The 17,992-nt window shown below is 47.6% G+C and overlaps 1 protein-coding gene across 2 annotated transcripts in view; it reads left to right on the plus strand.

Annotated features, from left to right (window-relative positions):
• The first annotated feature begins 6,717 nt into the window (after positions 1 to 6,717).
• The window catches only part of SOCS5 (suppressor of cytokine signaling 5), a 46,443-nt gene continuing 35,168 nt past the window's right edge, over positions 6,718 to 17,992 (plus strand). For both annotated transcript variants that reach the window (XM_032781698.2, XM_032781697.2), the window contains exon 1: positions 6,718 to 6,894. The gene's annotated coding sequence lies outside the window, so the exon portion shown is untranslated. The remainder of the gene's footprint in view (positions 6,895 to 17,992) is intronic.

Below are 17,992 nucleotides of genomic sequence, written 5' to 3' on the forward strand. Positions count from 1 at the left end.
TGCAGCTTGAGGTCTTCAAACCACAATTTTGAGGACTTCAATAACTCAGTCATGGGTTAGGGGTTGTTATAAAAGTGGATGGGTAGGGTTCTGTGGCCTGCCTTGTGCAGGAGGTCAGACTAGATGATCATATTGGTCCCTTCTGGCCTATGAGTCTATGAGTCTATGAGTCTATAAGCCTTCCAAAGACACCTGACATGACAAACTTTGCATTAGACACCACACAATCATATTATAAGGATGAACATGGGGGTCCTGAGGGTTCCCCAGAGGACCCAGGCCTGCCCTTTCCACAGGGTCCCGACCCAGGGGCTTAGTAGTGGCAAGTTTCCCTTGCCACTGGCTTGGCGGGGATCCGACCAAAACACACCGAGCCCTGCGTGGCTCTAATGCCATTTTCCTCTAAAGTTCCCCTAGGTCACTTCCTAGAAGAACCTCCGGGCCCTCCTTGTCAAGGGGTTCTCTGGTCTGTTCCCCTGCGGTGACGTGCTTCGTCTGGGCATTGGGACGCATCCTGGCTTGGCTGACTTCCAAATCCTGGAGTGCAGTCTGTCCCTCCTCAGGAGCTGGAGGCATGTCTCCGTCCCCTCCAGTAGCCAGCCCCAACTGAGCAGCTCCACAGGCTTTTATACCTGTTCTCCAGTTGGAGCATGCCCAGCAGAGCCTCAGGAGCGGGGCTTCCACTGCTAGGAAGGAAGGGTTAACCCCTGCAGTGCCGCTCCGCCCCATCACACACCCTTCTCCTTAAAATGACCGCCAGGGCCAGCTGATAATTGACTGTTCCCTCCCCTTCCTCTTTCCCAACTCAGGAAAAGAAGTCTGCATTCCCATGGGCCTTCCCTGGCCGATGTACCATGTGGAAGGAACAGGGTTGTACCACTGCATGATCCGTGCATTCGTTTCCTTCATGCTATTAATCCATCTGAGGGGTGCATGGTCCGTCACCAAGGAGAAGGGGTTCCCTAATAGGTAGTACCTCAGGGTGTCGACTGCCCATTTAACCTCAAGGGCCTCCCAGTCTATGGTGGAATACTGGGTTTCTCAGGGGAACAGCTTGCGGCTTAGGTACAAAACGGGGTGCTCTTCTCCCCCCCATTTCTTGCAATAGCACGGGTTCCAGCCCTACCTGTGAGGCGTCAGTCTGGAGGAAAAGGGCTTTGTGAAGTTGGGCTGTGTCAATATTGGCTCCCAGGTTAACCATTCCTGCAGGGTGCAGAAGGCATTCTTACAGTCTTCCGACCACTGGACCTTCTGTGGCTGGGAGCTTCTTGTCAGGTCTGTCAAGGGGCAAGTGAGTGTAGCAAAATGGAAGTACAAATCATCAGTAGTATCTGGCCAGACCTATGAACTGCTGTACTTACCTTTTTGTCATGGGGGAAGGGTAGTTCTTCAAGGCTTCCACCTTATCTACTAAAGGGCGTAGTTTTCCCCGACCCATGGTATGGCCCAGATAGGTCACTTCTCATTGGCCCAAGTGACATTTGGCTGGGTTTGCAGTGAGGCCTGCCTCACCCAGAGTTCATAGCATACTGGCGAGGTGGCAGAGATGTTCCTCTCAACTGGCACTGTAAATGACGATGTCATCAATGTATGCTGCAGTGTACGAACTGTGGGGGCTCACCACTTGATTCAAGAGCTGCTGGAAGGTAGCAACGGTCCCCTGCAACCTAAAAGGCATCATCGTGAATTGGTAGAGGCTGAATGGTGTTGGAAAACTTGTCTTCTCTCTGGAGGTGCCACCCTCAGCATGGGATAGGAAACAAAGCGAGAGACGGTGTTCACCTTATGGAAATCAATGCAGAACCTGACTGTTGTGTCTGGCTTGGGAACTAGCACTATTGGGCTCCACCATTTGCTCCTTGACTCTTCAACCACTCCCAGGGCCAACATCACCTCAACCTCTTCCTGCACAGTCTCCCACATCTTCTTGGGGAGCAGGTGGTGGTTCTCCCTCACTTTGTGGCTGGGAATGGTGGTGTTATGATGGCTGGTCAACATGGTTTTCCCTGGCTGGGCTGACAAGACAGTGAGGAAGGGTGATATCAACTATTATACCTGTTCCTGCTGTACAGGGCTGAGCTCCTGGCCTATGGCTGCCACCAATGGCCCCAATTCAGGCTCTGGAGGCATAGGCGCTGACCCCATGGGTGCTTCAGGGCTGGAGCACCCACGGGGAAAAATTGGTGGGTGCTCAGCGCCCACCGGTAGCTCCCTGCCCAGTTCACCTCTGCCTCTGCTCCACCTCCTCCCCTGAGCTCACCCCATGCCTACTTTTTCCCCCAGCTCCCAGCACTTGCGCCATGAAACAGCTGTTTCATGTGGCTGGAGGGGGGGGGGGAACGTGGGTGCGCTCGGGGAAGAGGCGGGGCTGGGGACGGGGATTTGGGGAGAAGCTGGAATGGGGGCGGGCAGGAGCAGGGTGCAGTCGGGTGGGTGGGGGAGCGCGAGCTCCCACTGGCGCCGGGGAAAGTTGGCGCCTATGTCTGGAGGGTACAGGGCAATCATCAGGCCTTCCCGGTCTCTCCAGGCCTTCAGGAGGTTCACGTGGTATACCTGAGTGTCTTTCCTTTGCCCTGAAATCTTCGTAGTCAACAGGCCCTATTTGTCTGGTCACTTCAAAGGGACCTTGTCACTTTGCTAACAGCTTAGATTCGAAGGAAGGTAACAACAAAAGGACGTGGTCCCCAGGCTCAAAACTCCTCATCTTCACCCCTTATTATACTCAGCCTCTTGATGACATTGGGCATGCACCAGGTTCTCTCGTGCCAAGGCTCGCAACTGCTGGAGCTGCTCTCATAAGTGGAGGACATATTGAACGGATCCTCTGACCTGGTCTCCTGTTCTTCCTGTGTTTCTTTTAGGAGATCTAAGATTCCGGGTTTCCTCCCATAAATTAGTTAGAAGGGGGACAACCCTGTGGAAGCCTGTGGCACCTCTCGCATGGCGAAGAGGAATGCTGGGAGCAACTTATTCCAATGCCAAGGGTTGTCTTCCATGAACTTTCTCAGCATGGCTTTTAGGGTGCCATTAAATCTCTCTACCAACCCATCCGTCTGAGGGTGGTAGACTGAGGTCTTTGGGGCATGGATATTTAACAGCTGGCATAGCTCCGCCATCAATCTAGAAGTTACATTAGTCCCTTGGTCCGTTAGTATCTCCCGTGGCAGACCAACACGAACAAAGATCTGCAGAAGCTTGTTGGTGATGACCGGGGCTCTGGCAGTTCAAAAAGGTATTGCCTCTGGGTATCGCGTGGCATAGTCGACCATGACGAGGATGTACTTATGGCCCAAGCTGCTCTTTTCCAAAGGCCCCACCACGTCCAGGCCAATCCGCTCGAAGGGCATCCCAATCACCAGGAAGAGCACAAGGGGGGCTTTCAGTACCCCATTTGGGCTGTTCTTCTGGCACTTGGGGCAAGAGGCACAGTAATCCTGCACCTCTTGATGAATGCCTGGCCAGAAGAACATCTGGGGTATCCATTGCAGCATTTTCTCCCTCCCCAGATGTCCAAGGCACTGAGTGAGCCAAGTGGAGTAAGTTCCGCCGGAACCAACACAGGACCAACAGTTGGTGCAGGTCTTCTTTTGTTTGTGATTCCTGAACCACCTGATAGACTATGCCGTTATGGATCTCAAAATGGGGGCCTTGCTGTCGGTGTCAGGGCAGGTCTTCCTTCTACAGGGAACCCATCACCTGCGCCCAGGTGCAGCTGAGGGTGGTGTCTCTCTTTTGCTCTTCTAGGAAATCAGCATCTACATCCAGGCATCTCTGGCCCTCCCTTGTTGGTGCCTTGGCCGGGCCTCGGCCTCCTTTGGCTATCTCAGGATTCTCCAGGGGGCAGTCCAGCGCTGGTTGGCCTAGTAATCCATGTCTCTTGGCCCGCACCCCCCTTTTCATGGCAGGCTCCCGCAGGAGCTCAGCAAAGCCTGGCCAATCGCATCCCAGAATCATTTGGTAAGCTAACTTCAGGGCCACCTCTACTAGGCACTGCCAGTCTTGCTGAGCAGCCTCAAGCTGCACCCAGATGGTGAGGTAGGGTTTCATGTCCCCATTAATACACTGCAGGCATATGGGAGCCACGGTGAGGCTGGTGGGTTCTACCAGCCCAGCCCAGATCACTGTCTGGCTACGTCCTGAGTCCACTTTCACGGTACAACGATCTTACCCAGCTCCCACTTCCCGGTGCGTTGACTGGCGGCCCAAACCTGTTCATAATTACAATCCAGGTATGGGCAATCCCTCTGGAAATGCCCTATCTGTCCGCACTCGTAACACTTGTCTCGCTTTCCTTATCCAGGTGTTTTGGGGTATCTACCTTCCCGACGAGTCATCTTGGCCCTGTGTGAGGTTCGCCCCGTTGGGCCTCTTACACGTTACCTGATGGCAGGGTCCCTGATGGCAGGGTATATCCACCACCCTACCTTGCATGTTATCCCATGCTGGGGTTGGGTTCTGTTCACCCAAGTTCCCCAATTTGGAGCTGATCTCCTCCCCTCTCTCCACTGCCATGTAATCCTCCATTAGGGAGGTCGCATCGGCGAGGGTCCTCGGGTGGTGCCGCTGCACTCACCTTCCCGCCGGTAGGTAGGTTCTGGAGGAACTGCTCTAGGGCAACAGTCTTGGCTACTTGAATGCTTATCTGGCATTCTGGTTCTAGCCACCTCCAACAGAGGTCACAGATTCGCTGTGCCACGGCTTGTGGCCTTGCCCCTGGTGGGTACCGCTTTCGGCAGAGTTGTTGGTGATAAGTCTCAGGGTTGACGCCCGTTTGGTCCAAGATGGCTGCCTTGACTTTAAAGTACTCTAGTGCCTCCTGTGGATTGAGGCTGTGATATGCAGATTGAGGGGGCCAGTGTAGTAATGGGCTAAGATAGTGGCCCAATGTGCGGTGGGCCATTGGATGGTGGTTGCAACCCGCTCGAAAGTCACGAGAAAGGCCTCGGGGTCATCCCCAGGCCCCATCTTTGTTAGGTGCACTGGTAGTCCTCCGAGGCCATCCCCGGCCACGCCTGGGGGAGGACTTGATGTATGTCTTAGCAAAGTTGCCATCTGTTGAAATAGTCACTCCTAGTTTGCTTGTTGTTGGGCAGTCAGCTCCCGAATCAGCTGCTGCTGCTGTTCTTGCTGCTGTGCCACCTGCGGTTCCTGTTGCGCTGCAAGCTGCTGGAAAAACTGTGCTTGCTGCTACTGCTGTTGTGCGTTGTCCAGCAGCCATTTCAGGAGCTTCTGTGGCTCCATCTTGGGTGTCTGGGTCCTTCTTTCAGGCCCTGAACGTTGCCTGTATTCTCCACCAGTTGTGGCGGGCCTGGCACCTTACCGCCCCCTTAGGGCAGGGTGCGGGGGATGGTGTGTCGGGACCTTGCCACTCCCAAGTTCGCAGGCTCATCTCTCTGTAGGTGGCCTGACGCGGCCTGACAGCCTCCCTCCCCGCAATCACCCCTTGGTCAGGGTAGTGGGCCCTAGCGGCCAGAGTCCATATAACTTGCTCCCAGTGTTGGAGCCGTGCAGCCCAGTGGCCAGAGTCCATATAAACCCCCCTCAAAGGCAGGGTAGTGTGGCCTCAAGGCCGGAGTCCATGTGGCTCGCCTCAAGCATCAGGGCAGTGTGGTCCAATGGCCAGAGTCCATATAAATCACCCCCAGCATTGGAGCAGTGTGGCCCAATAGCCAGAGTCCATATAATTCCCCTCACAAGCAGGGTAGTGTGGCCTAGCAGCCAGAGTTCATATAATCACCCCTCACTGGTGGAGTAGCACAGCCTAGTGGCCAGAGTCCACCTGATTCCCGTTCTGAGCTACCTCCCCAACCTGGTGTTGGCCAAACACCTGGTCACTACCAGAGCCCCCGCCCGCACCCTGAACTCCTAATTTCTGGCCCCACCCTGAAGGGCACACCCCCAGCCAAAGCCCGCACCCACTTCTGTACCCCAACTCCCAACCCCATCCCAAAGTTCCCTCTCACACTCCCACGCCCTTGGCTTTACCCCTCAGCCCAGAAGCTCCTCCTGCACCCAAATCCCTCATCCCTGACCCCACCTCAGAGCTCACATCCCCTCCTGTACCCCAACCCTCTGACCCAGTCCTGTGAAAAAGAGTGAGGATGGGGCAGAGTGAGTGAAAGAGGGAGGCGGATGCAATGAGTGGGGGGAACAGCTCAAAGAGGTGGGATCCCAGGGCAGGGGTGGAGCAAGGCTGTTTGGTTTTCTGCAATCAGAAAGTTGGCAATGCTATCAAGGTGCTTGCACCAGATGCAATTGTTATTTTAATCTCCTGGCTCTACTGGGCACTGCTGGCAGTTTCCCAAGGGATAAGGTTGGTGATGCAGACCAGCCAGGCCTCTCCTGCCAGCTGGAGGCTGGGGAAGGGCCTTGATGCGGTTTACTAACGATTACTTCTTACGAGACCCAGAAGCAGGCTACAGAACATTCCAGCTAACAGTTTCCTCATTTGCTTTCACTCCCACGTGATCAATCCCTTTGGTCGGGCTTATTGCCCGAATCCAAAATGGCCGCTGACGAGACCACTCCAGGATTGGGCAATCTGCCCGAATTCAAGATGGCAGTAAACGGGGGCTCGCTAGAGCGGTCCTAGCGGGGCCAGTACGAACGCAGCGCTCCTATAGGCTGGATGTGGCCTCAACTCTAGTTCTGTACTGTTCCTATTGGTCCTAGGAAAGACCAGGTCCCCTGTGATTGGCTGCGGCGTTGTCACTCCCTCATCCTTCTCCGCCCCGGGGTCCGGGGAGCTATTTTCCGTTCGGTGGGGGTTCTGGCCGGGGTTGCGCCGTCCGTGCGAGGCAGCGGCAGCCGGGTGGGCCCGGGAGCAGATGATGCTGGGGCCCCGGAAGGAGCCGGGACGGGGCTGAGATGCGCCGGCCCCGCCGCAGCTGAACGGTAGGAGTCTCTCGGCCGGGGCTTAGGCTCCCCCAGGCTGAGGAGCGGGACACTGGGGTCCCGCCCCGCTCCCGGCCGCAGAGAGGCGCCCCCACCCCCACTCCGCGTGCTCGCTCTCCTCGGCCTGTCGGAGGCCCGGTCCCCGCAAGGGGAGGCGGGGAGCAGCTGTGGCGGCCGTCTCCATTCCGCCGCGAGCAGTGAGAGCTCAGGGGAGCGGGGTGGGGGAGGATCGGGGCAAAGGGGCTGGAGGGGAGAGAGCGTGGGGTCAAGCGCCACTTCCAGGTACGGTGCCCAGCCCCGTCCGTGCGCGGAGGGGTTACTGCGGGGTGAGCAGATCCCTGAGGCGCCCTCAGAGCCCGGCGCTGATGGGAAGGGTACCTGGCTTCCCGCGTCTGCTGGAGAAAGAGGGGCCTGCTGGAAAATTTTATAGTTCAGAGAGTGGCCGCTTTTGCAGAGGTGGGGAAACTCGGAATTGACACTTCCACCGAAAATTCAGAGCAGATCTTCTCTGGTCGTTAACTTTCAGATTAACCCACACAGACAAGAATGATATAAATCAAAATTTAAATGTCTAGGCAGAAAGGGAAAATTGACTTGCTAATACCATATTGTTAGATTTAACATGATTTGGAAGCTAACTGATGGTATTTAGAAATGTTATATATATGTCTGCGTGTAATATATACACATAGTTAGCTCTGCAAAATTCTGTGTTTGTGACAATCTATTTGCACAAATGGTTATAAGGGCAGGGGGAAGGTGACTTACTTGCCCCAGGCATATGGATGAGACATTTTGAAAGGCTGATTTATGTGTGCATTATTGTGAATACTTTCTTGGAATTAAAGAGGTAATAAATAGCTCTATTTCTGCTGTCACAAGCTTTGTAATTTAATACTTGCAATGAACCACAACAGCTTGCTCCTGTGGTGTACACTTGTATCTGTGATGCCCATGTTTATTTCAGGGTTTTGTGTTTCATCTGATCATTTATATAATATATATATAACAGTCAAGGTGTGGGCAGTTTCATCCCATCATTCACTTAACTGCAGAAGGCTGCTCTTTTCATCTGTTCATTGAATTTTTTAATATGCTGTGTTTCAGAGTAGCAACTGTGTTAGTCTGTATCTGCAAAAAGAACAGGAGTACTTGTGGTATCTTAGAGACTAACAAATTTATTTGAGCATAAGCTTTCGTGGGCTACAGCCCACTGAATAAGATGCATACAGTAGAAAGTATATATACACGCGCAGAGAGAACATGAAACAATGGGTGTTACAATACACACTCTAAGGAGAGTGGTCAGTTAAGGTGAGCTATTACCAGCAGGAGAGAGAAAAACTTTTTGTAGTGATAATCAAAATGGTCCATTTGCAGCAGTTGACAAGAAGGTGTGAGGAACTGTGTGTGTGGGGAATAAACATTGGGGAAATACCATGCAATCCATTGTCTACAGCCAAGCTCCACGATACAATCGCATTTGCTCCAACCCCTCAGACAGAGACAAACACCTACAAGATCTCTCTCAAGCATTCTTACACCTACTGAAGTGAAGAAACAGATTGACAGAGCCAGAAGAGTACCCAGAAGCACCTACTACAGGACAGACCCAACAAAGAAAGTAACAGAACACCACTAGCCGTCATCTTCAGCCCCCAACTAAAACCTCTCCAGCGCATCATCAAGGATCTACAACCTATCCTGAAGGACGATCCATCACACTCACAGATCTTGGGAGACAGGCAAGTCCTTGCTTACAGACAGCCCCTCAACCTGAAGCAAATACTCACCAGCAACCACAGACCACACAACAAAAACACTAACCCAAGAACCTATCCTTGCAACAAAGCCTGTTGCCAATTCTGTCCACATACCTATTCAGGGGACACCATCCTAGGACCTAATCACATCAGCCACACTACAGAGGCTCGTTAACCTGCACATCTACCAATGTGATATTTGCCATCATGTGCCAGCAATGTCCATCTGTCGTGTACACTGGCCAAACCGGACAGTCTTTACACAAAAAGATGGCCACAAAATCGGACATCAAGAATTATAACATTCAAAAACCAGTCGGAGAACACTTCAATCTCCCTGGTCACTTGATTACAGACCTAAAAGTTGCAATATTACAACAAAAAAAACTTCAAAAACAGACTCTGAGACTGCTGAATTGGAATTAATTTGCAAAATGGACACCATTAAATTAGGCTTGAATAAAGACTGTTTATTCCCACCCCTGACTGTTCCTCACACCTTCTTGTCAGCTGCTGCAAATGGACCATTTTGATTACCACTACAAAATTTTTTCTCTCTCCTGCTGGTAGTAGCTCACCTTAACTGATCACTGTCGTAAGAGACTGTATGGTAACACCCATTGTTTCATGTTCTGTGTGTGTGTCTTCCTACTGTATTTTCCACTGCATGCATCCAATGTAGTGGGCTGTAGCCCACGAAAGCTTATGCTCAAATTTTTTATTAGTCTCTAACAAGTACTCCTGTTCTTAATATGCTATGTAGCCTTTGAAGGAAATTGTAAGCCTACAGATTAAATAACTGTTTTAATGGTAGATGATTTGAATGGAAAGTAACTTTATTTAATAGTAATCTTGTATTTGTGTAACTTCATTTTGAGTATAAATAAATAAAACCCTGAAAAATTGCACAGATGGTTTGGTCTCATTTTTAAGTTGATCCATGGAAGCCAGAAGCATGGTGAGCTAGGGATGTGTTCTGAATAGTGAAAAGAAAAGTGAAAATCCTGTGAGCTTTTTCATGACTTTTGAATGTAATACATAAGGCTAAGAACAAAGTGCCATTTTCTACTTTGAGTACTGCAAAGCCATAAAATGTATGTAAATATTATTTACTGTTCTTGAATTGATATTTAATCCTAGTTAAAGATAGCCTTTGTTAATTTATTCTTTAAAGTTGGCATTTTTAATTTAAACTCTCTACAAGACAAGTTAACTACATTTCAAGGCACTTCTGTGTATTTCTGGCATTCATCGTATAAGACCCACAGTTACATATAGTATTGTATATCACGATATTGGTAGCATTTGAAATGTACAAATAAAATAAAATCTGACTAATCAGATACATCTTTAGCTTGGAATTCTCTTCTGCTTATATATAGAGAAACCTTTTCTGATTGTTATTCTGCTGTTAGGAAAGGAATGATTCAGATGTCAGTATTTCATTGTTTATTTAAATGCTCAAAAAATATACTTGGGACCTGAACCTGGAATGAAATATGCCTGGGCACAGGAACAAACTAGCATGAAACTCATTGCAGGATGAAGTTAAACCATCTCATAAAAAAAACCTCAGAACTTGTGTGTGGGTTTTTTCTTAATATTAAGAGATTTTATAACCAATACTATGGTTCTCACTTTCTTTTCATGTAAAATTAATTAGTGTCAAGTATAAGGACCTTGCATCAAGTTATAGTAGTCGATCAAGCAAAAAGAGCCTTCTGGCCTTTTTTTCTTTTTCCTTGCCATTGGTTTTCACACAACATTGTCCTAGTAACTTACAGCTATCAAAATTTCTAAGTTGAACAACTTCTTGTTAGAAAGATACTCCTGGAGGCATTCTGTGCCAAAAAATTCTGTAAATTTTATTTGTCAAAACAACACTACATAATCATACAGTTTCAATTATTTTGGTAATTTATTTCAAAATGCTAGTCAGCAATTATGTTTGTAACAATACAGACACACACAAAAATCCCCCCGTCAGTAGAGAGTTAAAGAAACCCTATGACGACCCAGTTCCTGCTTCTATGCCCTCTCCCACACAGAACCCAGTGTGGGAGACACTCTTGCCTCACAGAATATTAGGGTTGGAAGGGACCTCAGGAGGTCATTTTGTCCAACCCCCTGCTCAAAGCAGGACCAATTCCTAACTAAACCATCCCAGCCAGGGCTTTGTCAAGCCTGACCTTAAAAACCTCTAAGGAAGGAGATTCCACCACCTCCCTAGGTAACCCATTCCAGTGCTTCACCACCCTTCTAGTGAAAAAGTTTTTCCTAATATCCAACTTAAACCTCCCTCACTGCAACTTGAGACCATTACTCCTTGTTCTGTCATCAGGTACCACTGAGAACAGTCTAGATCCATCCTCTTTGGAACTCCCTTTCAGGTAGTTAAAAGCAGCTATCAAATCCCCCCCCTCACTCTTCTCTTCTGCAGACTACAACAATCCCAGTTCCCTCAGCCTGTCCTCGTAAGTCATGTACTCCAGCCCCCTAATCATTTTTGTTGCCCTCTGTTGGATTCCTTCCAATTTTTCCATATCCTTCTTGTAGTGTGGGGTCCAAAACTGGAGCCAGTACTCAGATGAGGCCTCACCAGTGTCGAATGGAGGGGAATGCCAGCAGATAGAGGCATTGATCACATTCCTCAATTTATACAGCCCAAAATGCCGTTAGCCTTCTTAGCCTCGTTTCCCCCAGAGGCCAACTGTGTGGCCTGCCCAGCCCTGACCACTCCCAGCCCAGACACTGTCACTCCCTATAAGGTGACCAGATAGCAACTGTGGAAAAAATTGGATGGGGATGGGGAGTAATAGGCACCTATATAAGAAAAAGCCCGAAAAAACGGGACAGTCCCCCACTCCCCCGCCCAGACACTCACATCCTCTATCTGCCACAGCCCAGGGATCCAGAGGGAGAAACAGCCTCCTGCTGGGTCCTGGGCTTGCACAGAGTTTCCTGTGTGCAGCTGCCTCCTTCCTTCAGGGCATGCTGGGAAGTGCAGCTGCTGGGAACCCTTCAGTTCCCTCTACTTTCTCCCCCTCCCACTCCCATCTTCTATTTGCAAGCTAGCCTCTGCTGGGTCCAGCGGCATCTAGTGGTGGGCAGTAACACTGCAGCCCATTTTTGGGCAGGGGGGAGGGGCAGAAATTCTGCATGAATATTAATTTATGCAAAATTATGCATTGCACAGTGCTGCAGAATGCCCCAGGAGTAGAAAGAGAGAGGAATGTCAGCAGTTGGGAGGGATGTTTGGCAACACATTCCCCAACAATAGCCTTATAGTAGATCATATCTACAAAATGCAATCAGTCTTCTCCAGTAGGAGAGACTCTCAAGTTCTCTCATGAATTTGACTTCTAGCATGTTCTACAGTGCGCCAAGATAACCTATGTCTTAAAATTTCCTGGATTAAATTTGTTTGAAGGCCCACAGAAAGAGTTCTTAAAATGTGGTTCATCTGATCTCCTGTGACAGTGAATTGTGCTGAGGAGGGCTTTCCACTGAGAAATTTCCTATTCTCCTCATTTTGAGCTTGAGCTCTTCCAGCTGTAGTATCCATGTTCAAGCCAGGTTTACACCAAAATTTTAAGTTGACCCAGATACATTACTCAGCTGTGTGAAAAACTCTCACCGCTGAGTGACATACTTAAGCAGACCTAACCCCTGGTGTAGACAGTACTAGTGTCAGTGGAAGAATTCTTCTGTCAACCTAACTACTGCTTGCTAGGGAGGTGGATTTTGCTGTAGAGAGCGGTTACACTGAAGTGCTACTTGGGGAAGCTGCAGTGCTGCAGCTGTACCACTGTAATGGTTTATGGGTGGATATTACTCCTGGGGGAATTCTGCACCAAAAAACTAAAAATTCTACACACTATTTTAAAATCCTGCATTTTGTTTGGTCACAATACTGCAATGTAATCAAGCTGGGTTCAATTATTTTGGTAATTTATTTAAACTACAATACAGTGGATGGAGAATGGGAGTGGGGAGCATTGGAGGAAATCGCCAAACCCCTTCTGCCTAATGGTAATGGAGCTAGGTTTGACCCTTTTATTTTTATTAGTCAACAAATATATTCAGCCATCTGCTCAGTGTTAGCTCATAGGCAACTGAAGAGCAAGTGAGGGCTGGGGACTCAAACTCACAAATTTATAGTGGCTACTGACCATCTCCAAGAAGGTCAGTAGCAAATAGTGCATGGAGCACATTTTGATAGGAAATTTTTTCAGTCCAAAAATTTAGACCTGTTCTAATCATTAAAGCACCATAAGCATTTTTAAGACCATAGTGTCCTTTACAGTGAGGCTCCTTTACACCACTCTGGCAATTTAAAGGAGCCTCAACATTTTTACACCTCTTCTATACTTCTGGGGGAATTCACTAAGAACAATGGGAACAATCCACTAAGCAGGCAGGCTGCTTCATTCTCCTCCATCTGAGGGAACAGAGCCTGCTCTGTGCCTACCTCTTCAGAAACACCCCCCCACCCCATGCCAAGCATGCCACAATAGCTAGAAAGAGGGACATTGTCTCTTTCTCAAATGCATGACTGCCTAGCTCCTCCCCCTCCCCCAAGGCGATGTAGGTCTCTACCAGCTGCTCTGGGTGCTCAAACTGACCTGTCTGCCCTGCCGGGAAGGGAGCACGTGACTGCTCTTGTGACTTCCCTTTGCTTTCCCATCAGACGTCATTTTTCTGTGGGGAAACACCGAAATCTGCAGGGGCCATGTATTCTGTGCACAAGTAATGATGCAGAATTCCCCCAGGAGCAAGATATAGCCTGAGTAAAGCTGTCACAATGGAGTGTAAAGAGACAGCCTCCAGGTTAATTAGGCCCTAGCCCATTTAAAAGTGTATAGATAAACATCAGGACATTGAAATGAACACAGAATTTCAGTGGTGACCTATGTCTTGACACAATGGTCTAATATGCTTTCTGATCTCATCGGAGGCTAGAAGGTAGAGTGTTGCATATCAGTCTCTCAAGTTTCTGGACACCTTCTGTGTCAGTCCAAAGCAGAATGCAAATAACAGATTCTGGGGTATAACAGACTCAGCTGATGAAATTCTGTGACTTTTGGCAAAATATACCCACAATGTTCTGTTCCATCTGGAAATGAATTTTTTTTTTTTTTTTTTTTTTTTAAAGAGATTTCCCTGAAAACTACCTAGTACTGCTGAGTTTTTTTGGACAAATGTATTGAAAACATGAGAGATGACATCTGTGATCACAACCTTTGGAGACATCAGTTACTAGGTATTCTAAATTCTTGCTCATTGTGGGTGCCAAAGAGATGTTGATTCTGGGGACAGAAACTTAATGGACACAATTTTACCATGAATAGAAGTATTTAAATCACTAAATGTTACAGTTCTGCCCAGAGGCCCCAGTCATACTGGACACTGTTCAGACACTTAGAAGGCCTGGCTCCTGCCCCATAGAGCTTACAGTTTAAGAAACAAAGTGACATGAGCAACAACATTTAGGTTCTTTGAAATGAAAGGGTAATGGGAGTTGCATACCATTTTTCATTATCGGAATGTGGCTCAAAGTTTCAGCCATATATCTTTGACCAAAGTTTCTAAACAAATTTGTAAACTCATCCTCAGCTTACTCCGTTATGCTTGGGTATTGCAACCCATATACAGTAGCAATAGCATCTTTGGGTGACAAGATTTAACTTTCTAGAATTTGCTGTAATATCACTTTGTATTGTCGGTAATGCTGAGTAGAAGTCATTCAGCGCCACTGCACAATGCAGAATTTTGCAGAAATTAATGTGCATATAGAATTTTTCCTTTCCCTCACAGAAATTGGCTGCAGTGCTGCTGGCTGCCACTAGGGGCCAGTGGACCCAGCAGAGCTCAGCTCACTCATAGAAGACATTGCCCTGGGGAAGGGAGGAAGCTAGAGGATTCCTGGCAGCTGCAGTTGCCTGCATGCCCTGAGGGAAGAAGACTGATGTGCAGGAAACTCCACAGGAGCTCGAGACTCAGCATCAGACTGTTTCTCCCTCTGGATCCCTGGGCTCTGAGGGGTAGTGGGGTGGATATCTGGACAAGGGGGAGCCTGTGGCTGGGCTCTGGGGATGGGTGTCTGGCCTGGGGGGCCACAGCTAGGCTCAGTGGGGGAGGGAACATAAGACTGGCCATACTGGGTCAGACCAAAGTGTCCTGTCTACCGACAGTGGCCAATGCAGGTGCCCAGAGGGAGTAAATCTAACAGGTAATGATCAAGTGATCTGTCTCCTGCCATCCATCTCCACCCTCTGACAAACAGAGGCTAGGGACATTCCTTACCCATCCTGGCTAATGGACTTAACTTCCATGAATTTATGTAGTTCTCTTTTAAACCCTGTTATGGTCCTATCCTTCACAACCTCCTCAGGCAAGGAGTTTCACAGGTTAGCTGTGTGCATGTAGAGGCTGGGCTCTGGGGGGAGGCTGCAGTTATCTAGGCAAGTGGGGGGGGGGGCCTCGGCTGGGTGTGTGTGTGTGCTGTTATCTGGGCTCGGGGGGGACCCCACAGCTGGGTTCTGAGGGGGTTTGGGTGTATTGGCTGAGAGGGGCCCTGTGGTTGGGTTACTGGGGGCAGGGAGAAGGGTTCTGGGTGTCTAGCCCCCAGGCTGGGCTCAGCATGGAGGCAGAGAAACAGGAACTGGGTTGGCATAGGGGTTTCTTTAACTCTCTCCGGGGGGGATTTTTGTGTGTGTCTGTATTGTTACAGACATACTTGATGACAGGTGTATTTTGAAATAAATTAGCAAAATAATTGAAACTGGTATGATCGGGTAGTGTTGTTGTTTTGACAAATACAATTTGCAGAATTTTAAAATACTGTGTGAAAAATGTTAATTTTTTTGGTGCGGAATGCTCTGCCGGCTTAAGAAGTTTACAGTGAGTACAGTTTGCAAATATGATCAGAAACAAGCTTAATTCTGTGAAGCACTTACTTTTAGTAGCTTCTGGCTAATGAAGCTTTGATTAACTGAAATCTGACAGTTAATCAAAACTCCATAAGTGAGTAACACTTTAAGGGTGGCACAATCTGACCCTTACTCTGAGCAAGACTAACACCACAGATAAAACCATTGAAGTGCAGTGTATTGAAATCAGTGAGACTTCTTGTGGTAGCAAGGCACCACTCAACATAAGGCTGGCACAAACAGGCCCTAATCAAGCATGTTTAAACATAAATACTAGGCCTTTAGTTTTTTTGTTTTTCCTTAAATGTAGACATGAGCCTTGAGTTCTTACCCTCTACTGAGAAGAGAGGGGGATGTGGGTGTCTGTCTCTCTCTGAGACAGACAGATGCTTTTCACCTGCCTTGAAAACAAATTTAATTTAAAACTGGAGATAAAAAAAAAAAGCTTTGGGGATTCTGAAATCATAGACTTGGATGGATAATTGATGCTTCATTTGCACAGCCCCCAATTTAAAGTATTGCCAACAGTAAATGGCATTAGGGCTAAGAGATGTATATAAATATACACACAAACACACACTATTTTTTGGAATTTTTTCATGGCACTATTCTATAAAATATTGATGTAAACAGGTTAGAAATTATCTGTTGCTTATTTGTACTTAAAATTGTGTGTTGGAATATTCATTGTGTAAATAAACAGCTTCTCAGTATTTTCTAACTTGTCTAAATGTCTTAAATCTATTTTTTTGTTTTCAGAATTGCAATAGTAGTTTAGCTTCTTGGCATATCTAGTAGTGTACAACTGCTTCTCATGGCTTCATACACCTGAAGACATTAGATACGTGACTGTTCCAGTCCCTGGAGGGTTACCTAGGGTTTCACTGTTACAGCCATCTAATGGCTACAAGCACAGCTAAGAAGAGCTGATTTGGGTAGGGAGCACGGATAGGAAGAAACCATTCCCTATTGCAAGTTCCTGCATAACTGTCCATTATGGATATTTTCATCTTCCTCTTAAACGCTGCTGCTACTTGCTTTTGGAGACAGGACGTAGATGATCATTAATCTGGCGAGGTATAGTTGTTGCTATGTTCCTTTAACCCAGGGGTAGTCAGTAGGTGGACTGTGGGCCAAATCCAGACTGCCACATGCTTTTGAACAGACTGCAACATCTTTTATTTATTTTTTATTATTGCAGTATGAAAAATGTTTCTCTGGAGTCTGGACCTTGACTATACCTTGACCAAGAAATTTGATCCTTGTCAAAAAATGACTAGCCTTGCTTTAACCTGTGAATAGTCCAGTTAACATTTTCTGATCTCATACATTCTTTTTGGGTTTTATTTAAGGTTCATATTTTATGTATCCCTAGTCAAAAGACTAAGAAAGTGAGTATGAGAGTAGTTTACTGTGAATGATGCAATCCTATTAAAAGGAAAAGCCATAAGTCTTGCTACCTCTGTCCATCATGCCCTGATACTTAGCTAATTAACGATCTGAAGTCTTTGAAGCTTTTGTCTGTGTCTTAGTTGATTTCATGTTGCTTTCACATAAGACTGAGGGCTTTTCTGCACTTAAAATGCTACAGTGGTGCAGTTGCGCCACTATAGCGCTTCAGCATAGATGCTGTCTTTGCCATTGGCATAAGTAATTTACCTCCCTGAGAGGCAGTAGCTGGGTTGACAGAATTCTTCCATCAACCTTGTGTTGCCTCCCTGAGGACTTAGGTCAGCTTAACTATGTCACTTGGGTGTAGATTGTTTTACACCCCTGAGCAATGTAGCTGGCTTAACCTAATCATAGTAGACTGGCCCATATGCAAATGTATTTTAAGTCATCTGTTCTTCCACTTAATTATTAAACTGGTGATGTTTACTGTTTTTTATATGATTTTTCCAGGTAGCAGAGCGAAGCATCAAATCTAGAAATTCTATTTCTCCCCCCCCGCCCCCCACTGGAAAGCTTGGAGTCACTTAATTTCATATGTCTGATAAGTAATTTTGGACAATGATGAAAATAATGCTTGACATACAACTTGATCATAAACTCCTAAAAACCTTGATTAATTGTATTAGGATTAACGACTTCACAAATTCCTACTTACTAAGCAAATAGTTGTAGAGTGGTATGATTAATACATGTTTCTGCTGCGCGTGCGCACACACACTGCCCCACCAGTGCTACGCTTGATGTCTCTCTCCGCAAAGGTCAGTCTCTAAAAGAAAGATGACCTTTTTTTATTACCTTGAATTACTATTCTAGTAGTGCCTAGAGACCTCAACTAGACCATGTGTGTCATAAGCAGATAGCTAAGGGTTAATGTCCCTTTCACCTGTAAAGGGTTAACAAACAACACCTGACCAGAGGACCAATCAGGAAACAAGATACTTTCAAATCTCG

The sequence above is a fragment of the Chelonoidis abingdonii genome, chromosome 3 (genome assembly GCF_003597395.2).
Source record: "Chelonoidis abingdonii isolate Lonesome George chromosome 3, CheloAbing_2.0, whole genome shotgun sequence".
Taxonomy (NCBI): Eukaryota; Metazoa; Chordata; order Testudines; family Testudinidae; genus Chelonoidis; species Chelonoidis abingdonii.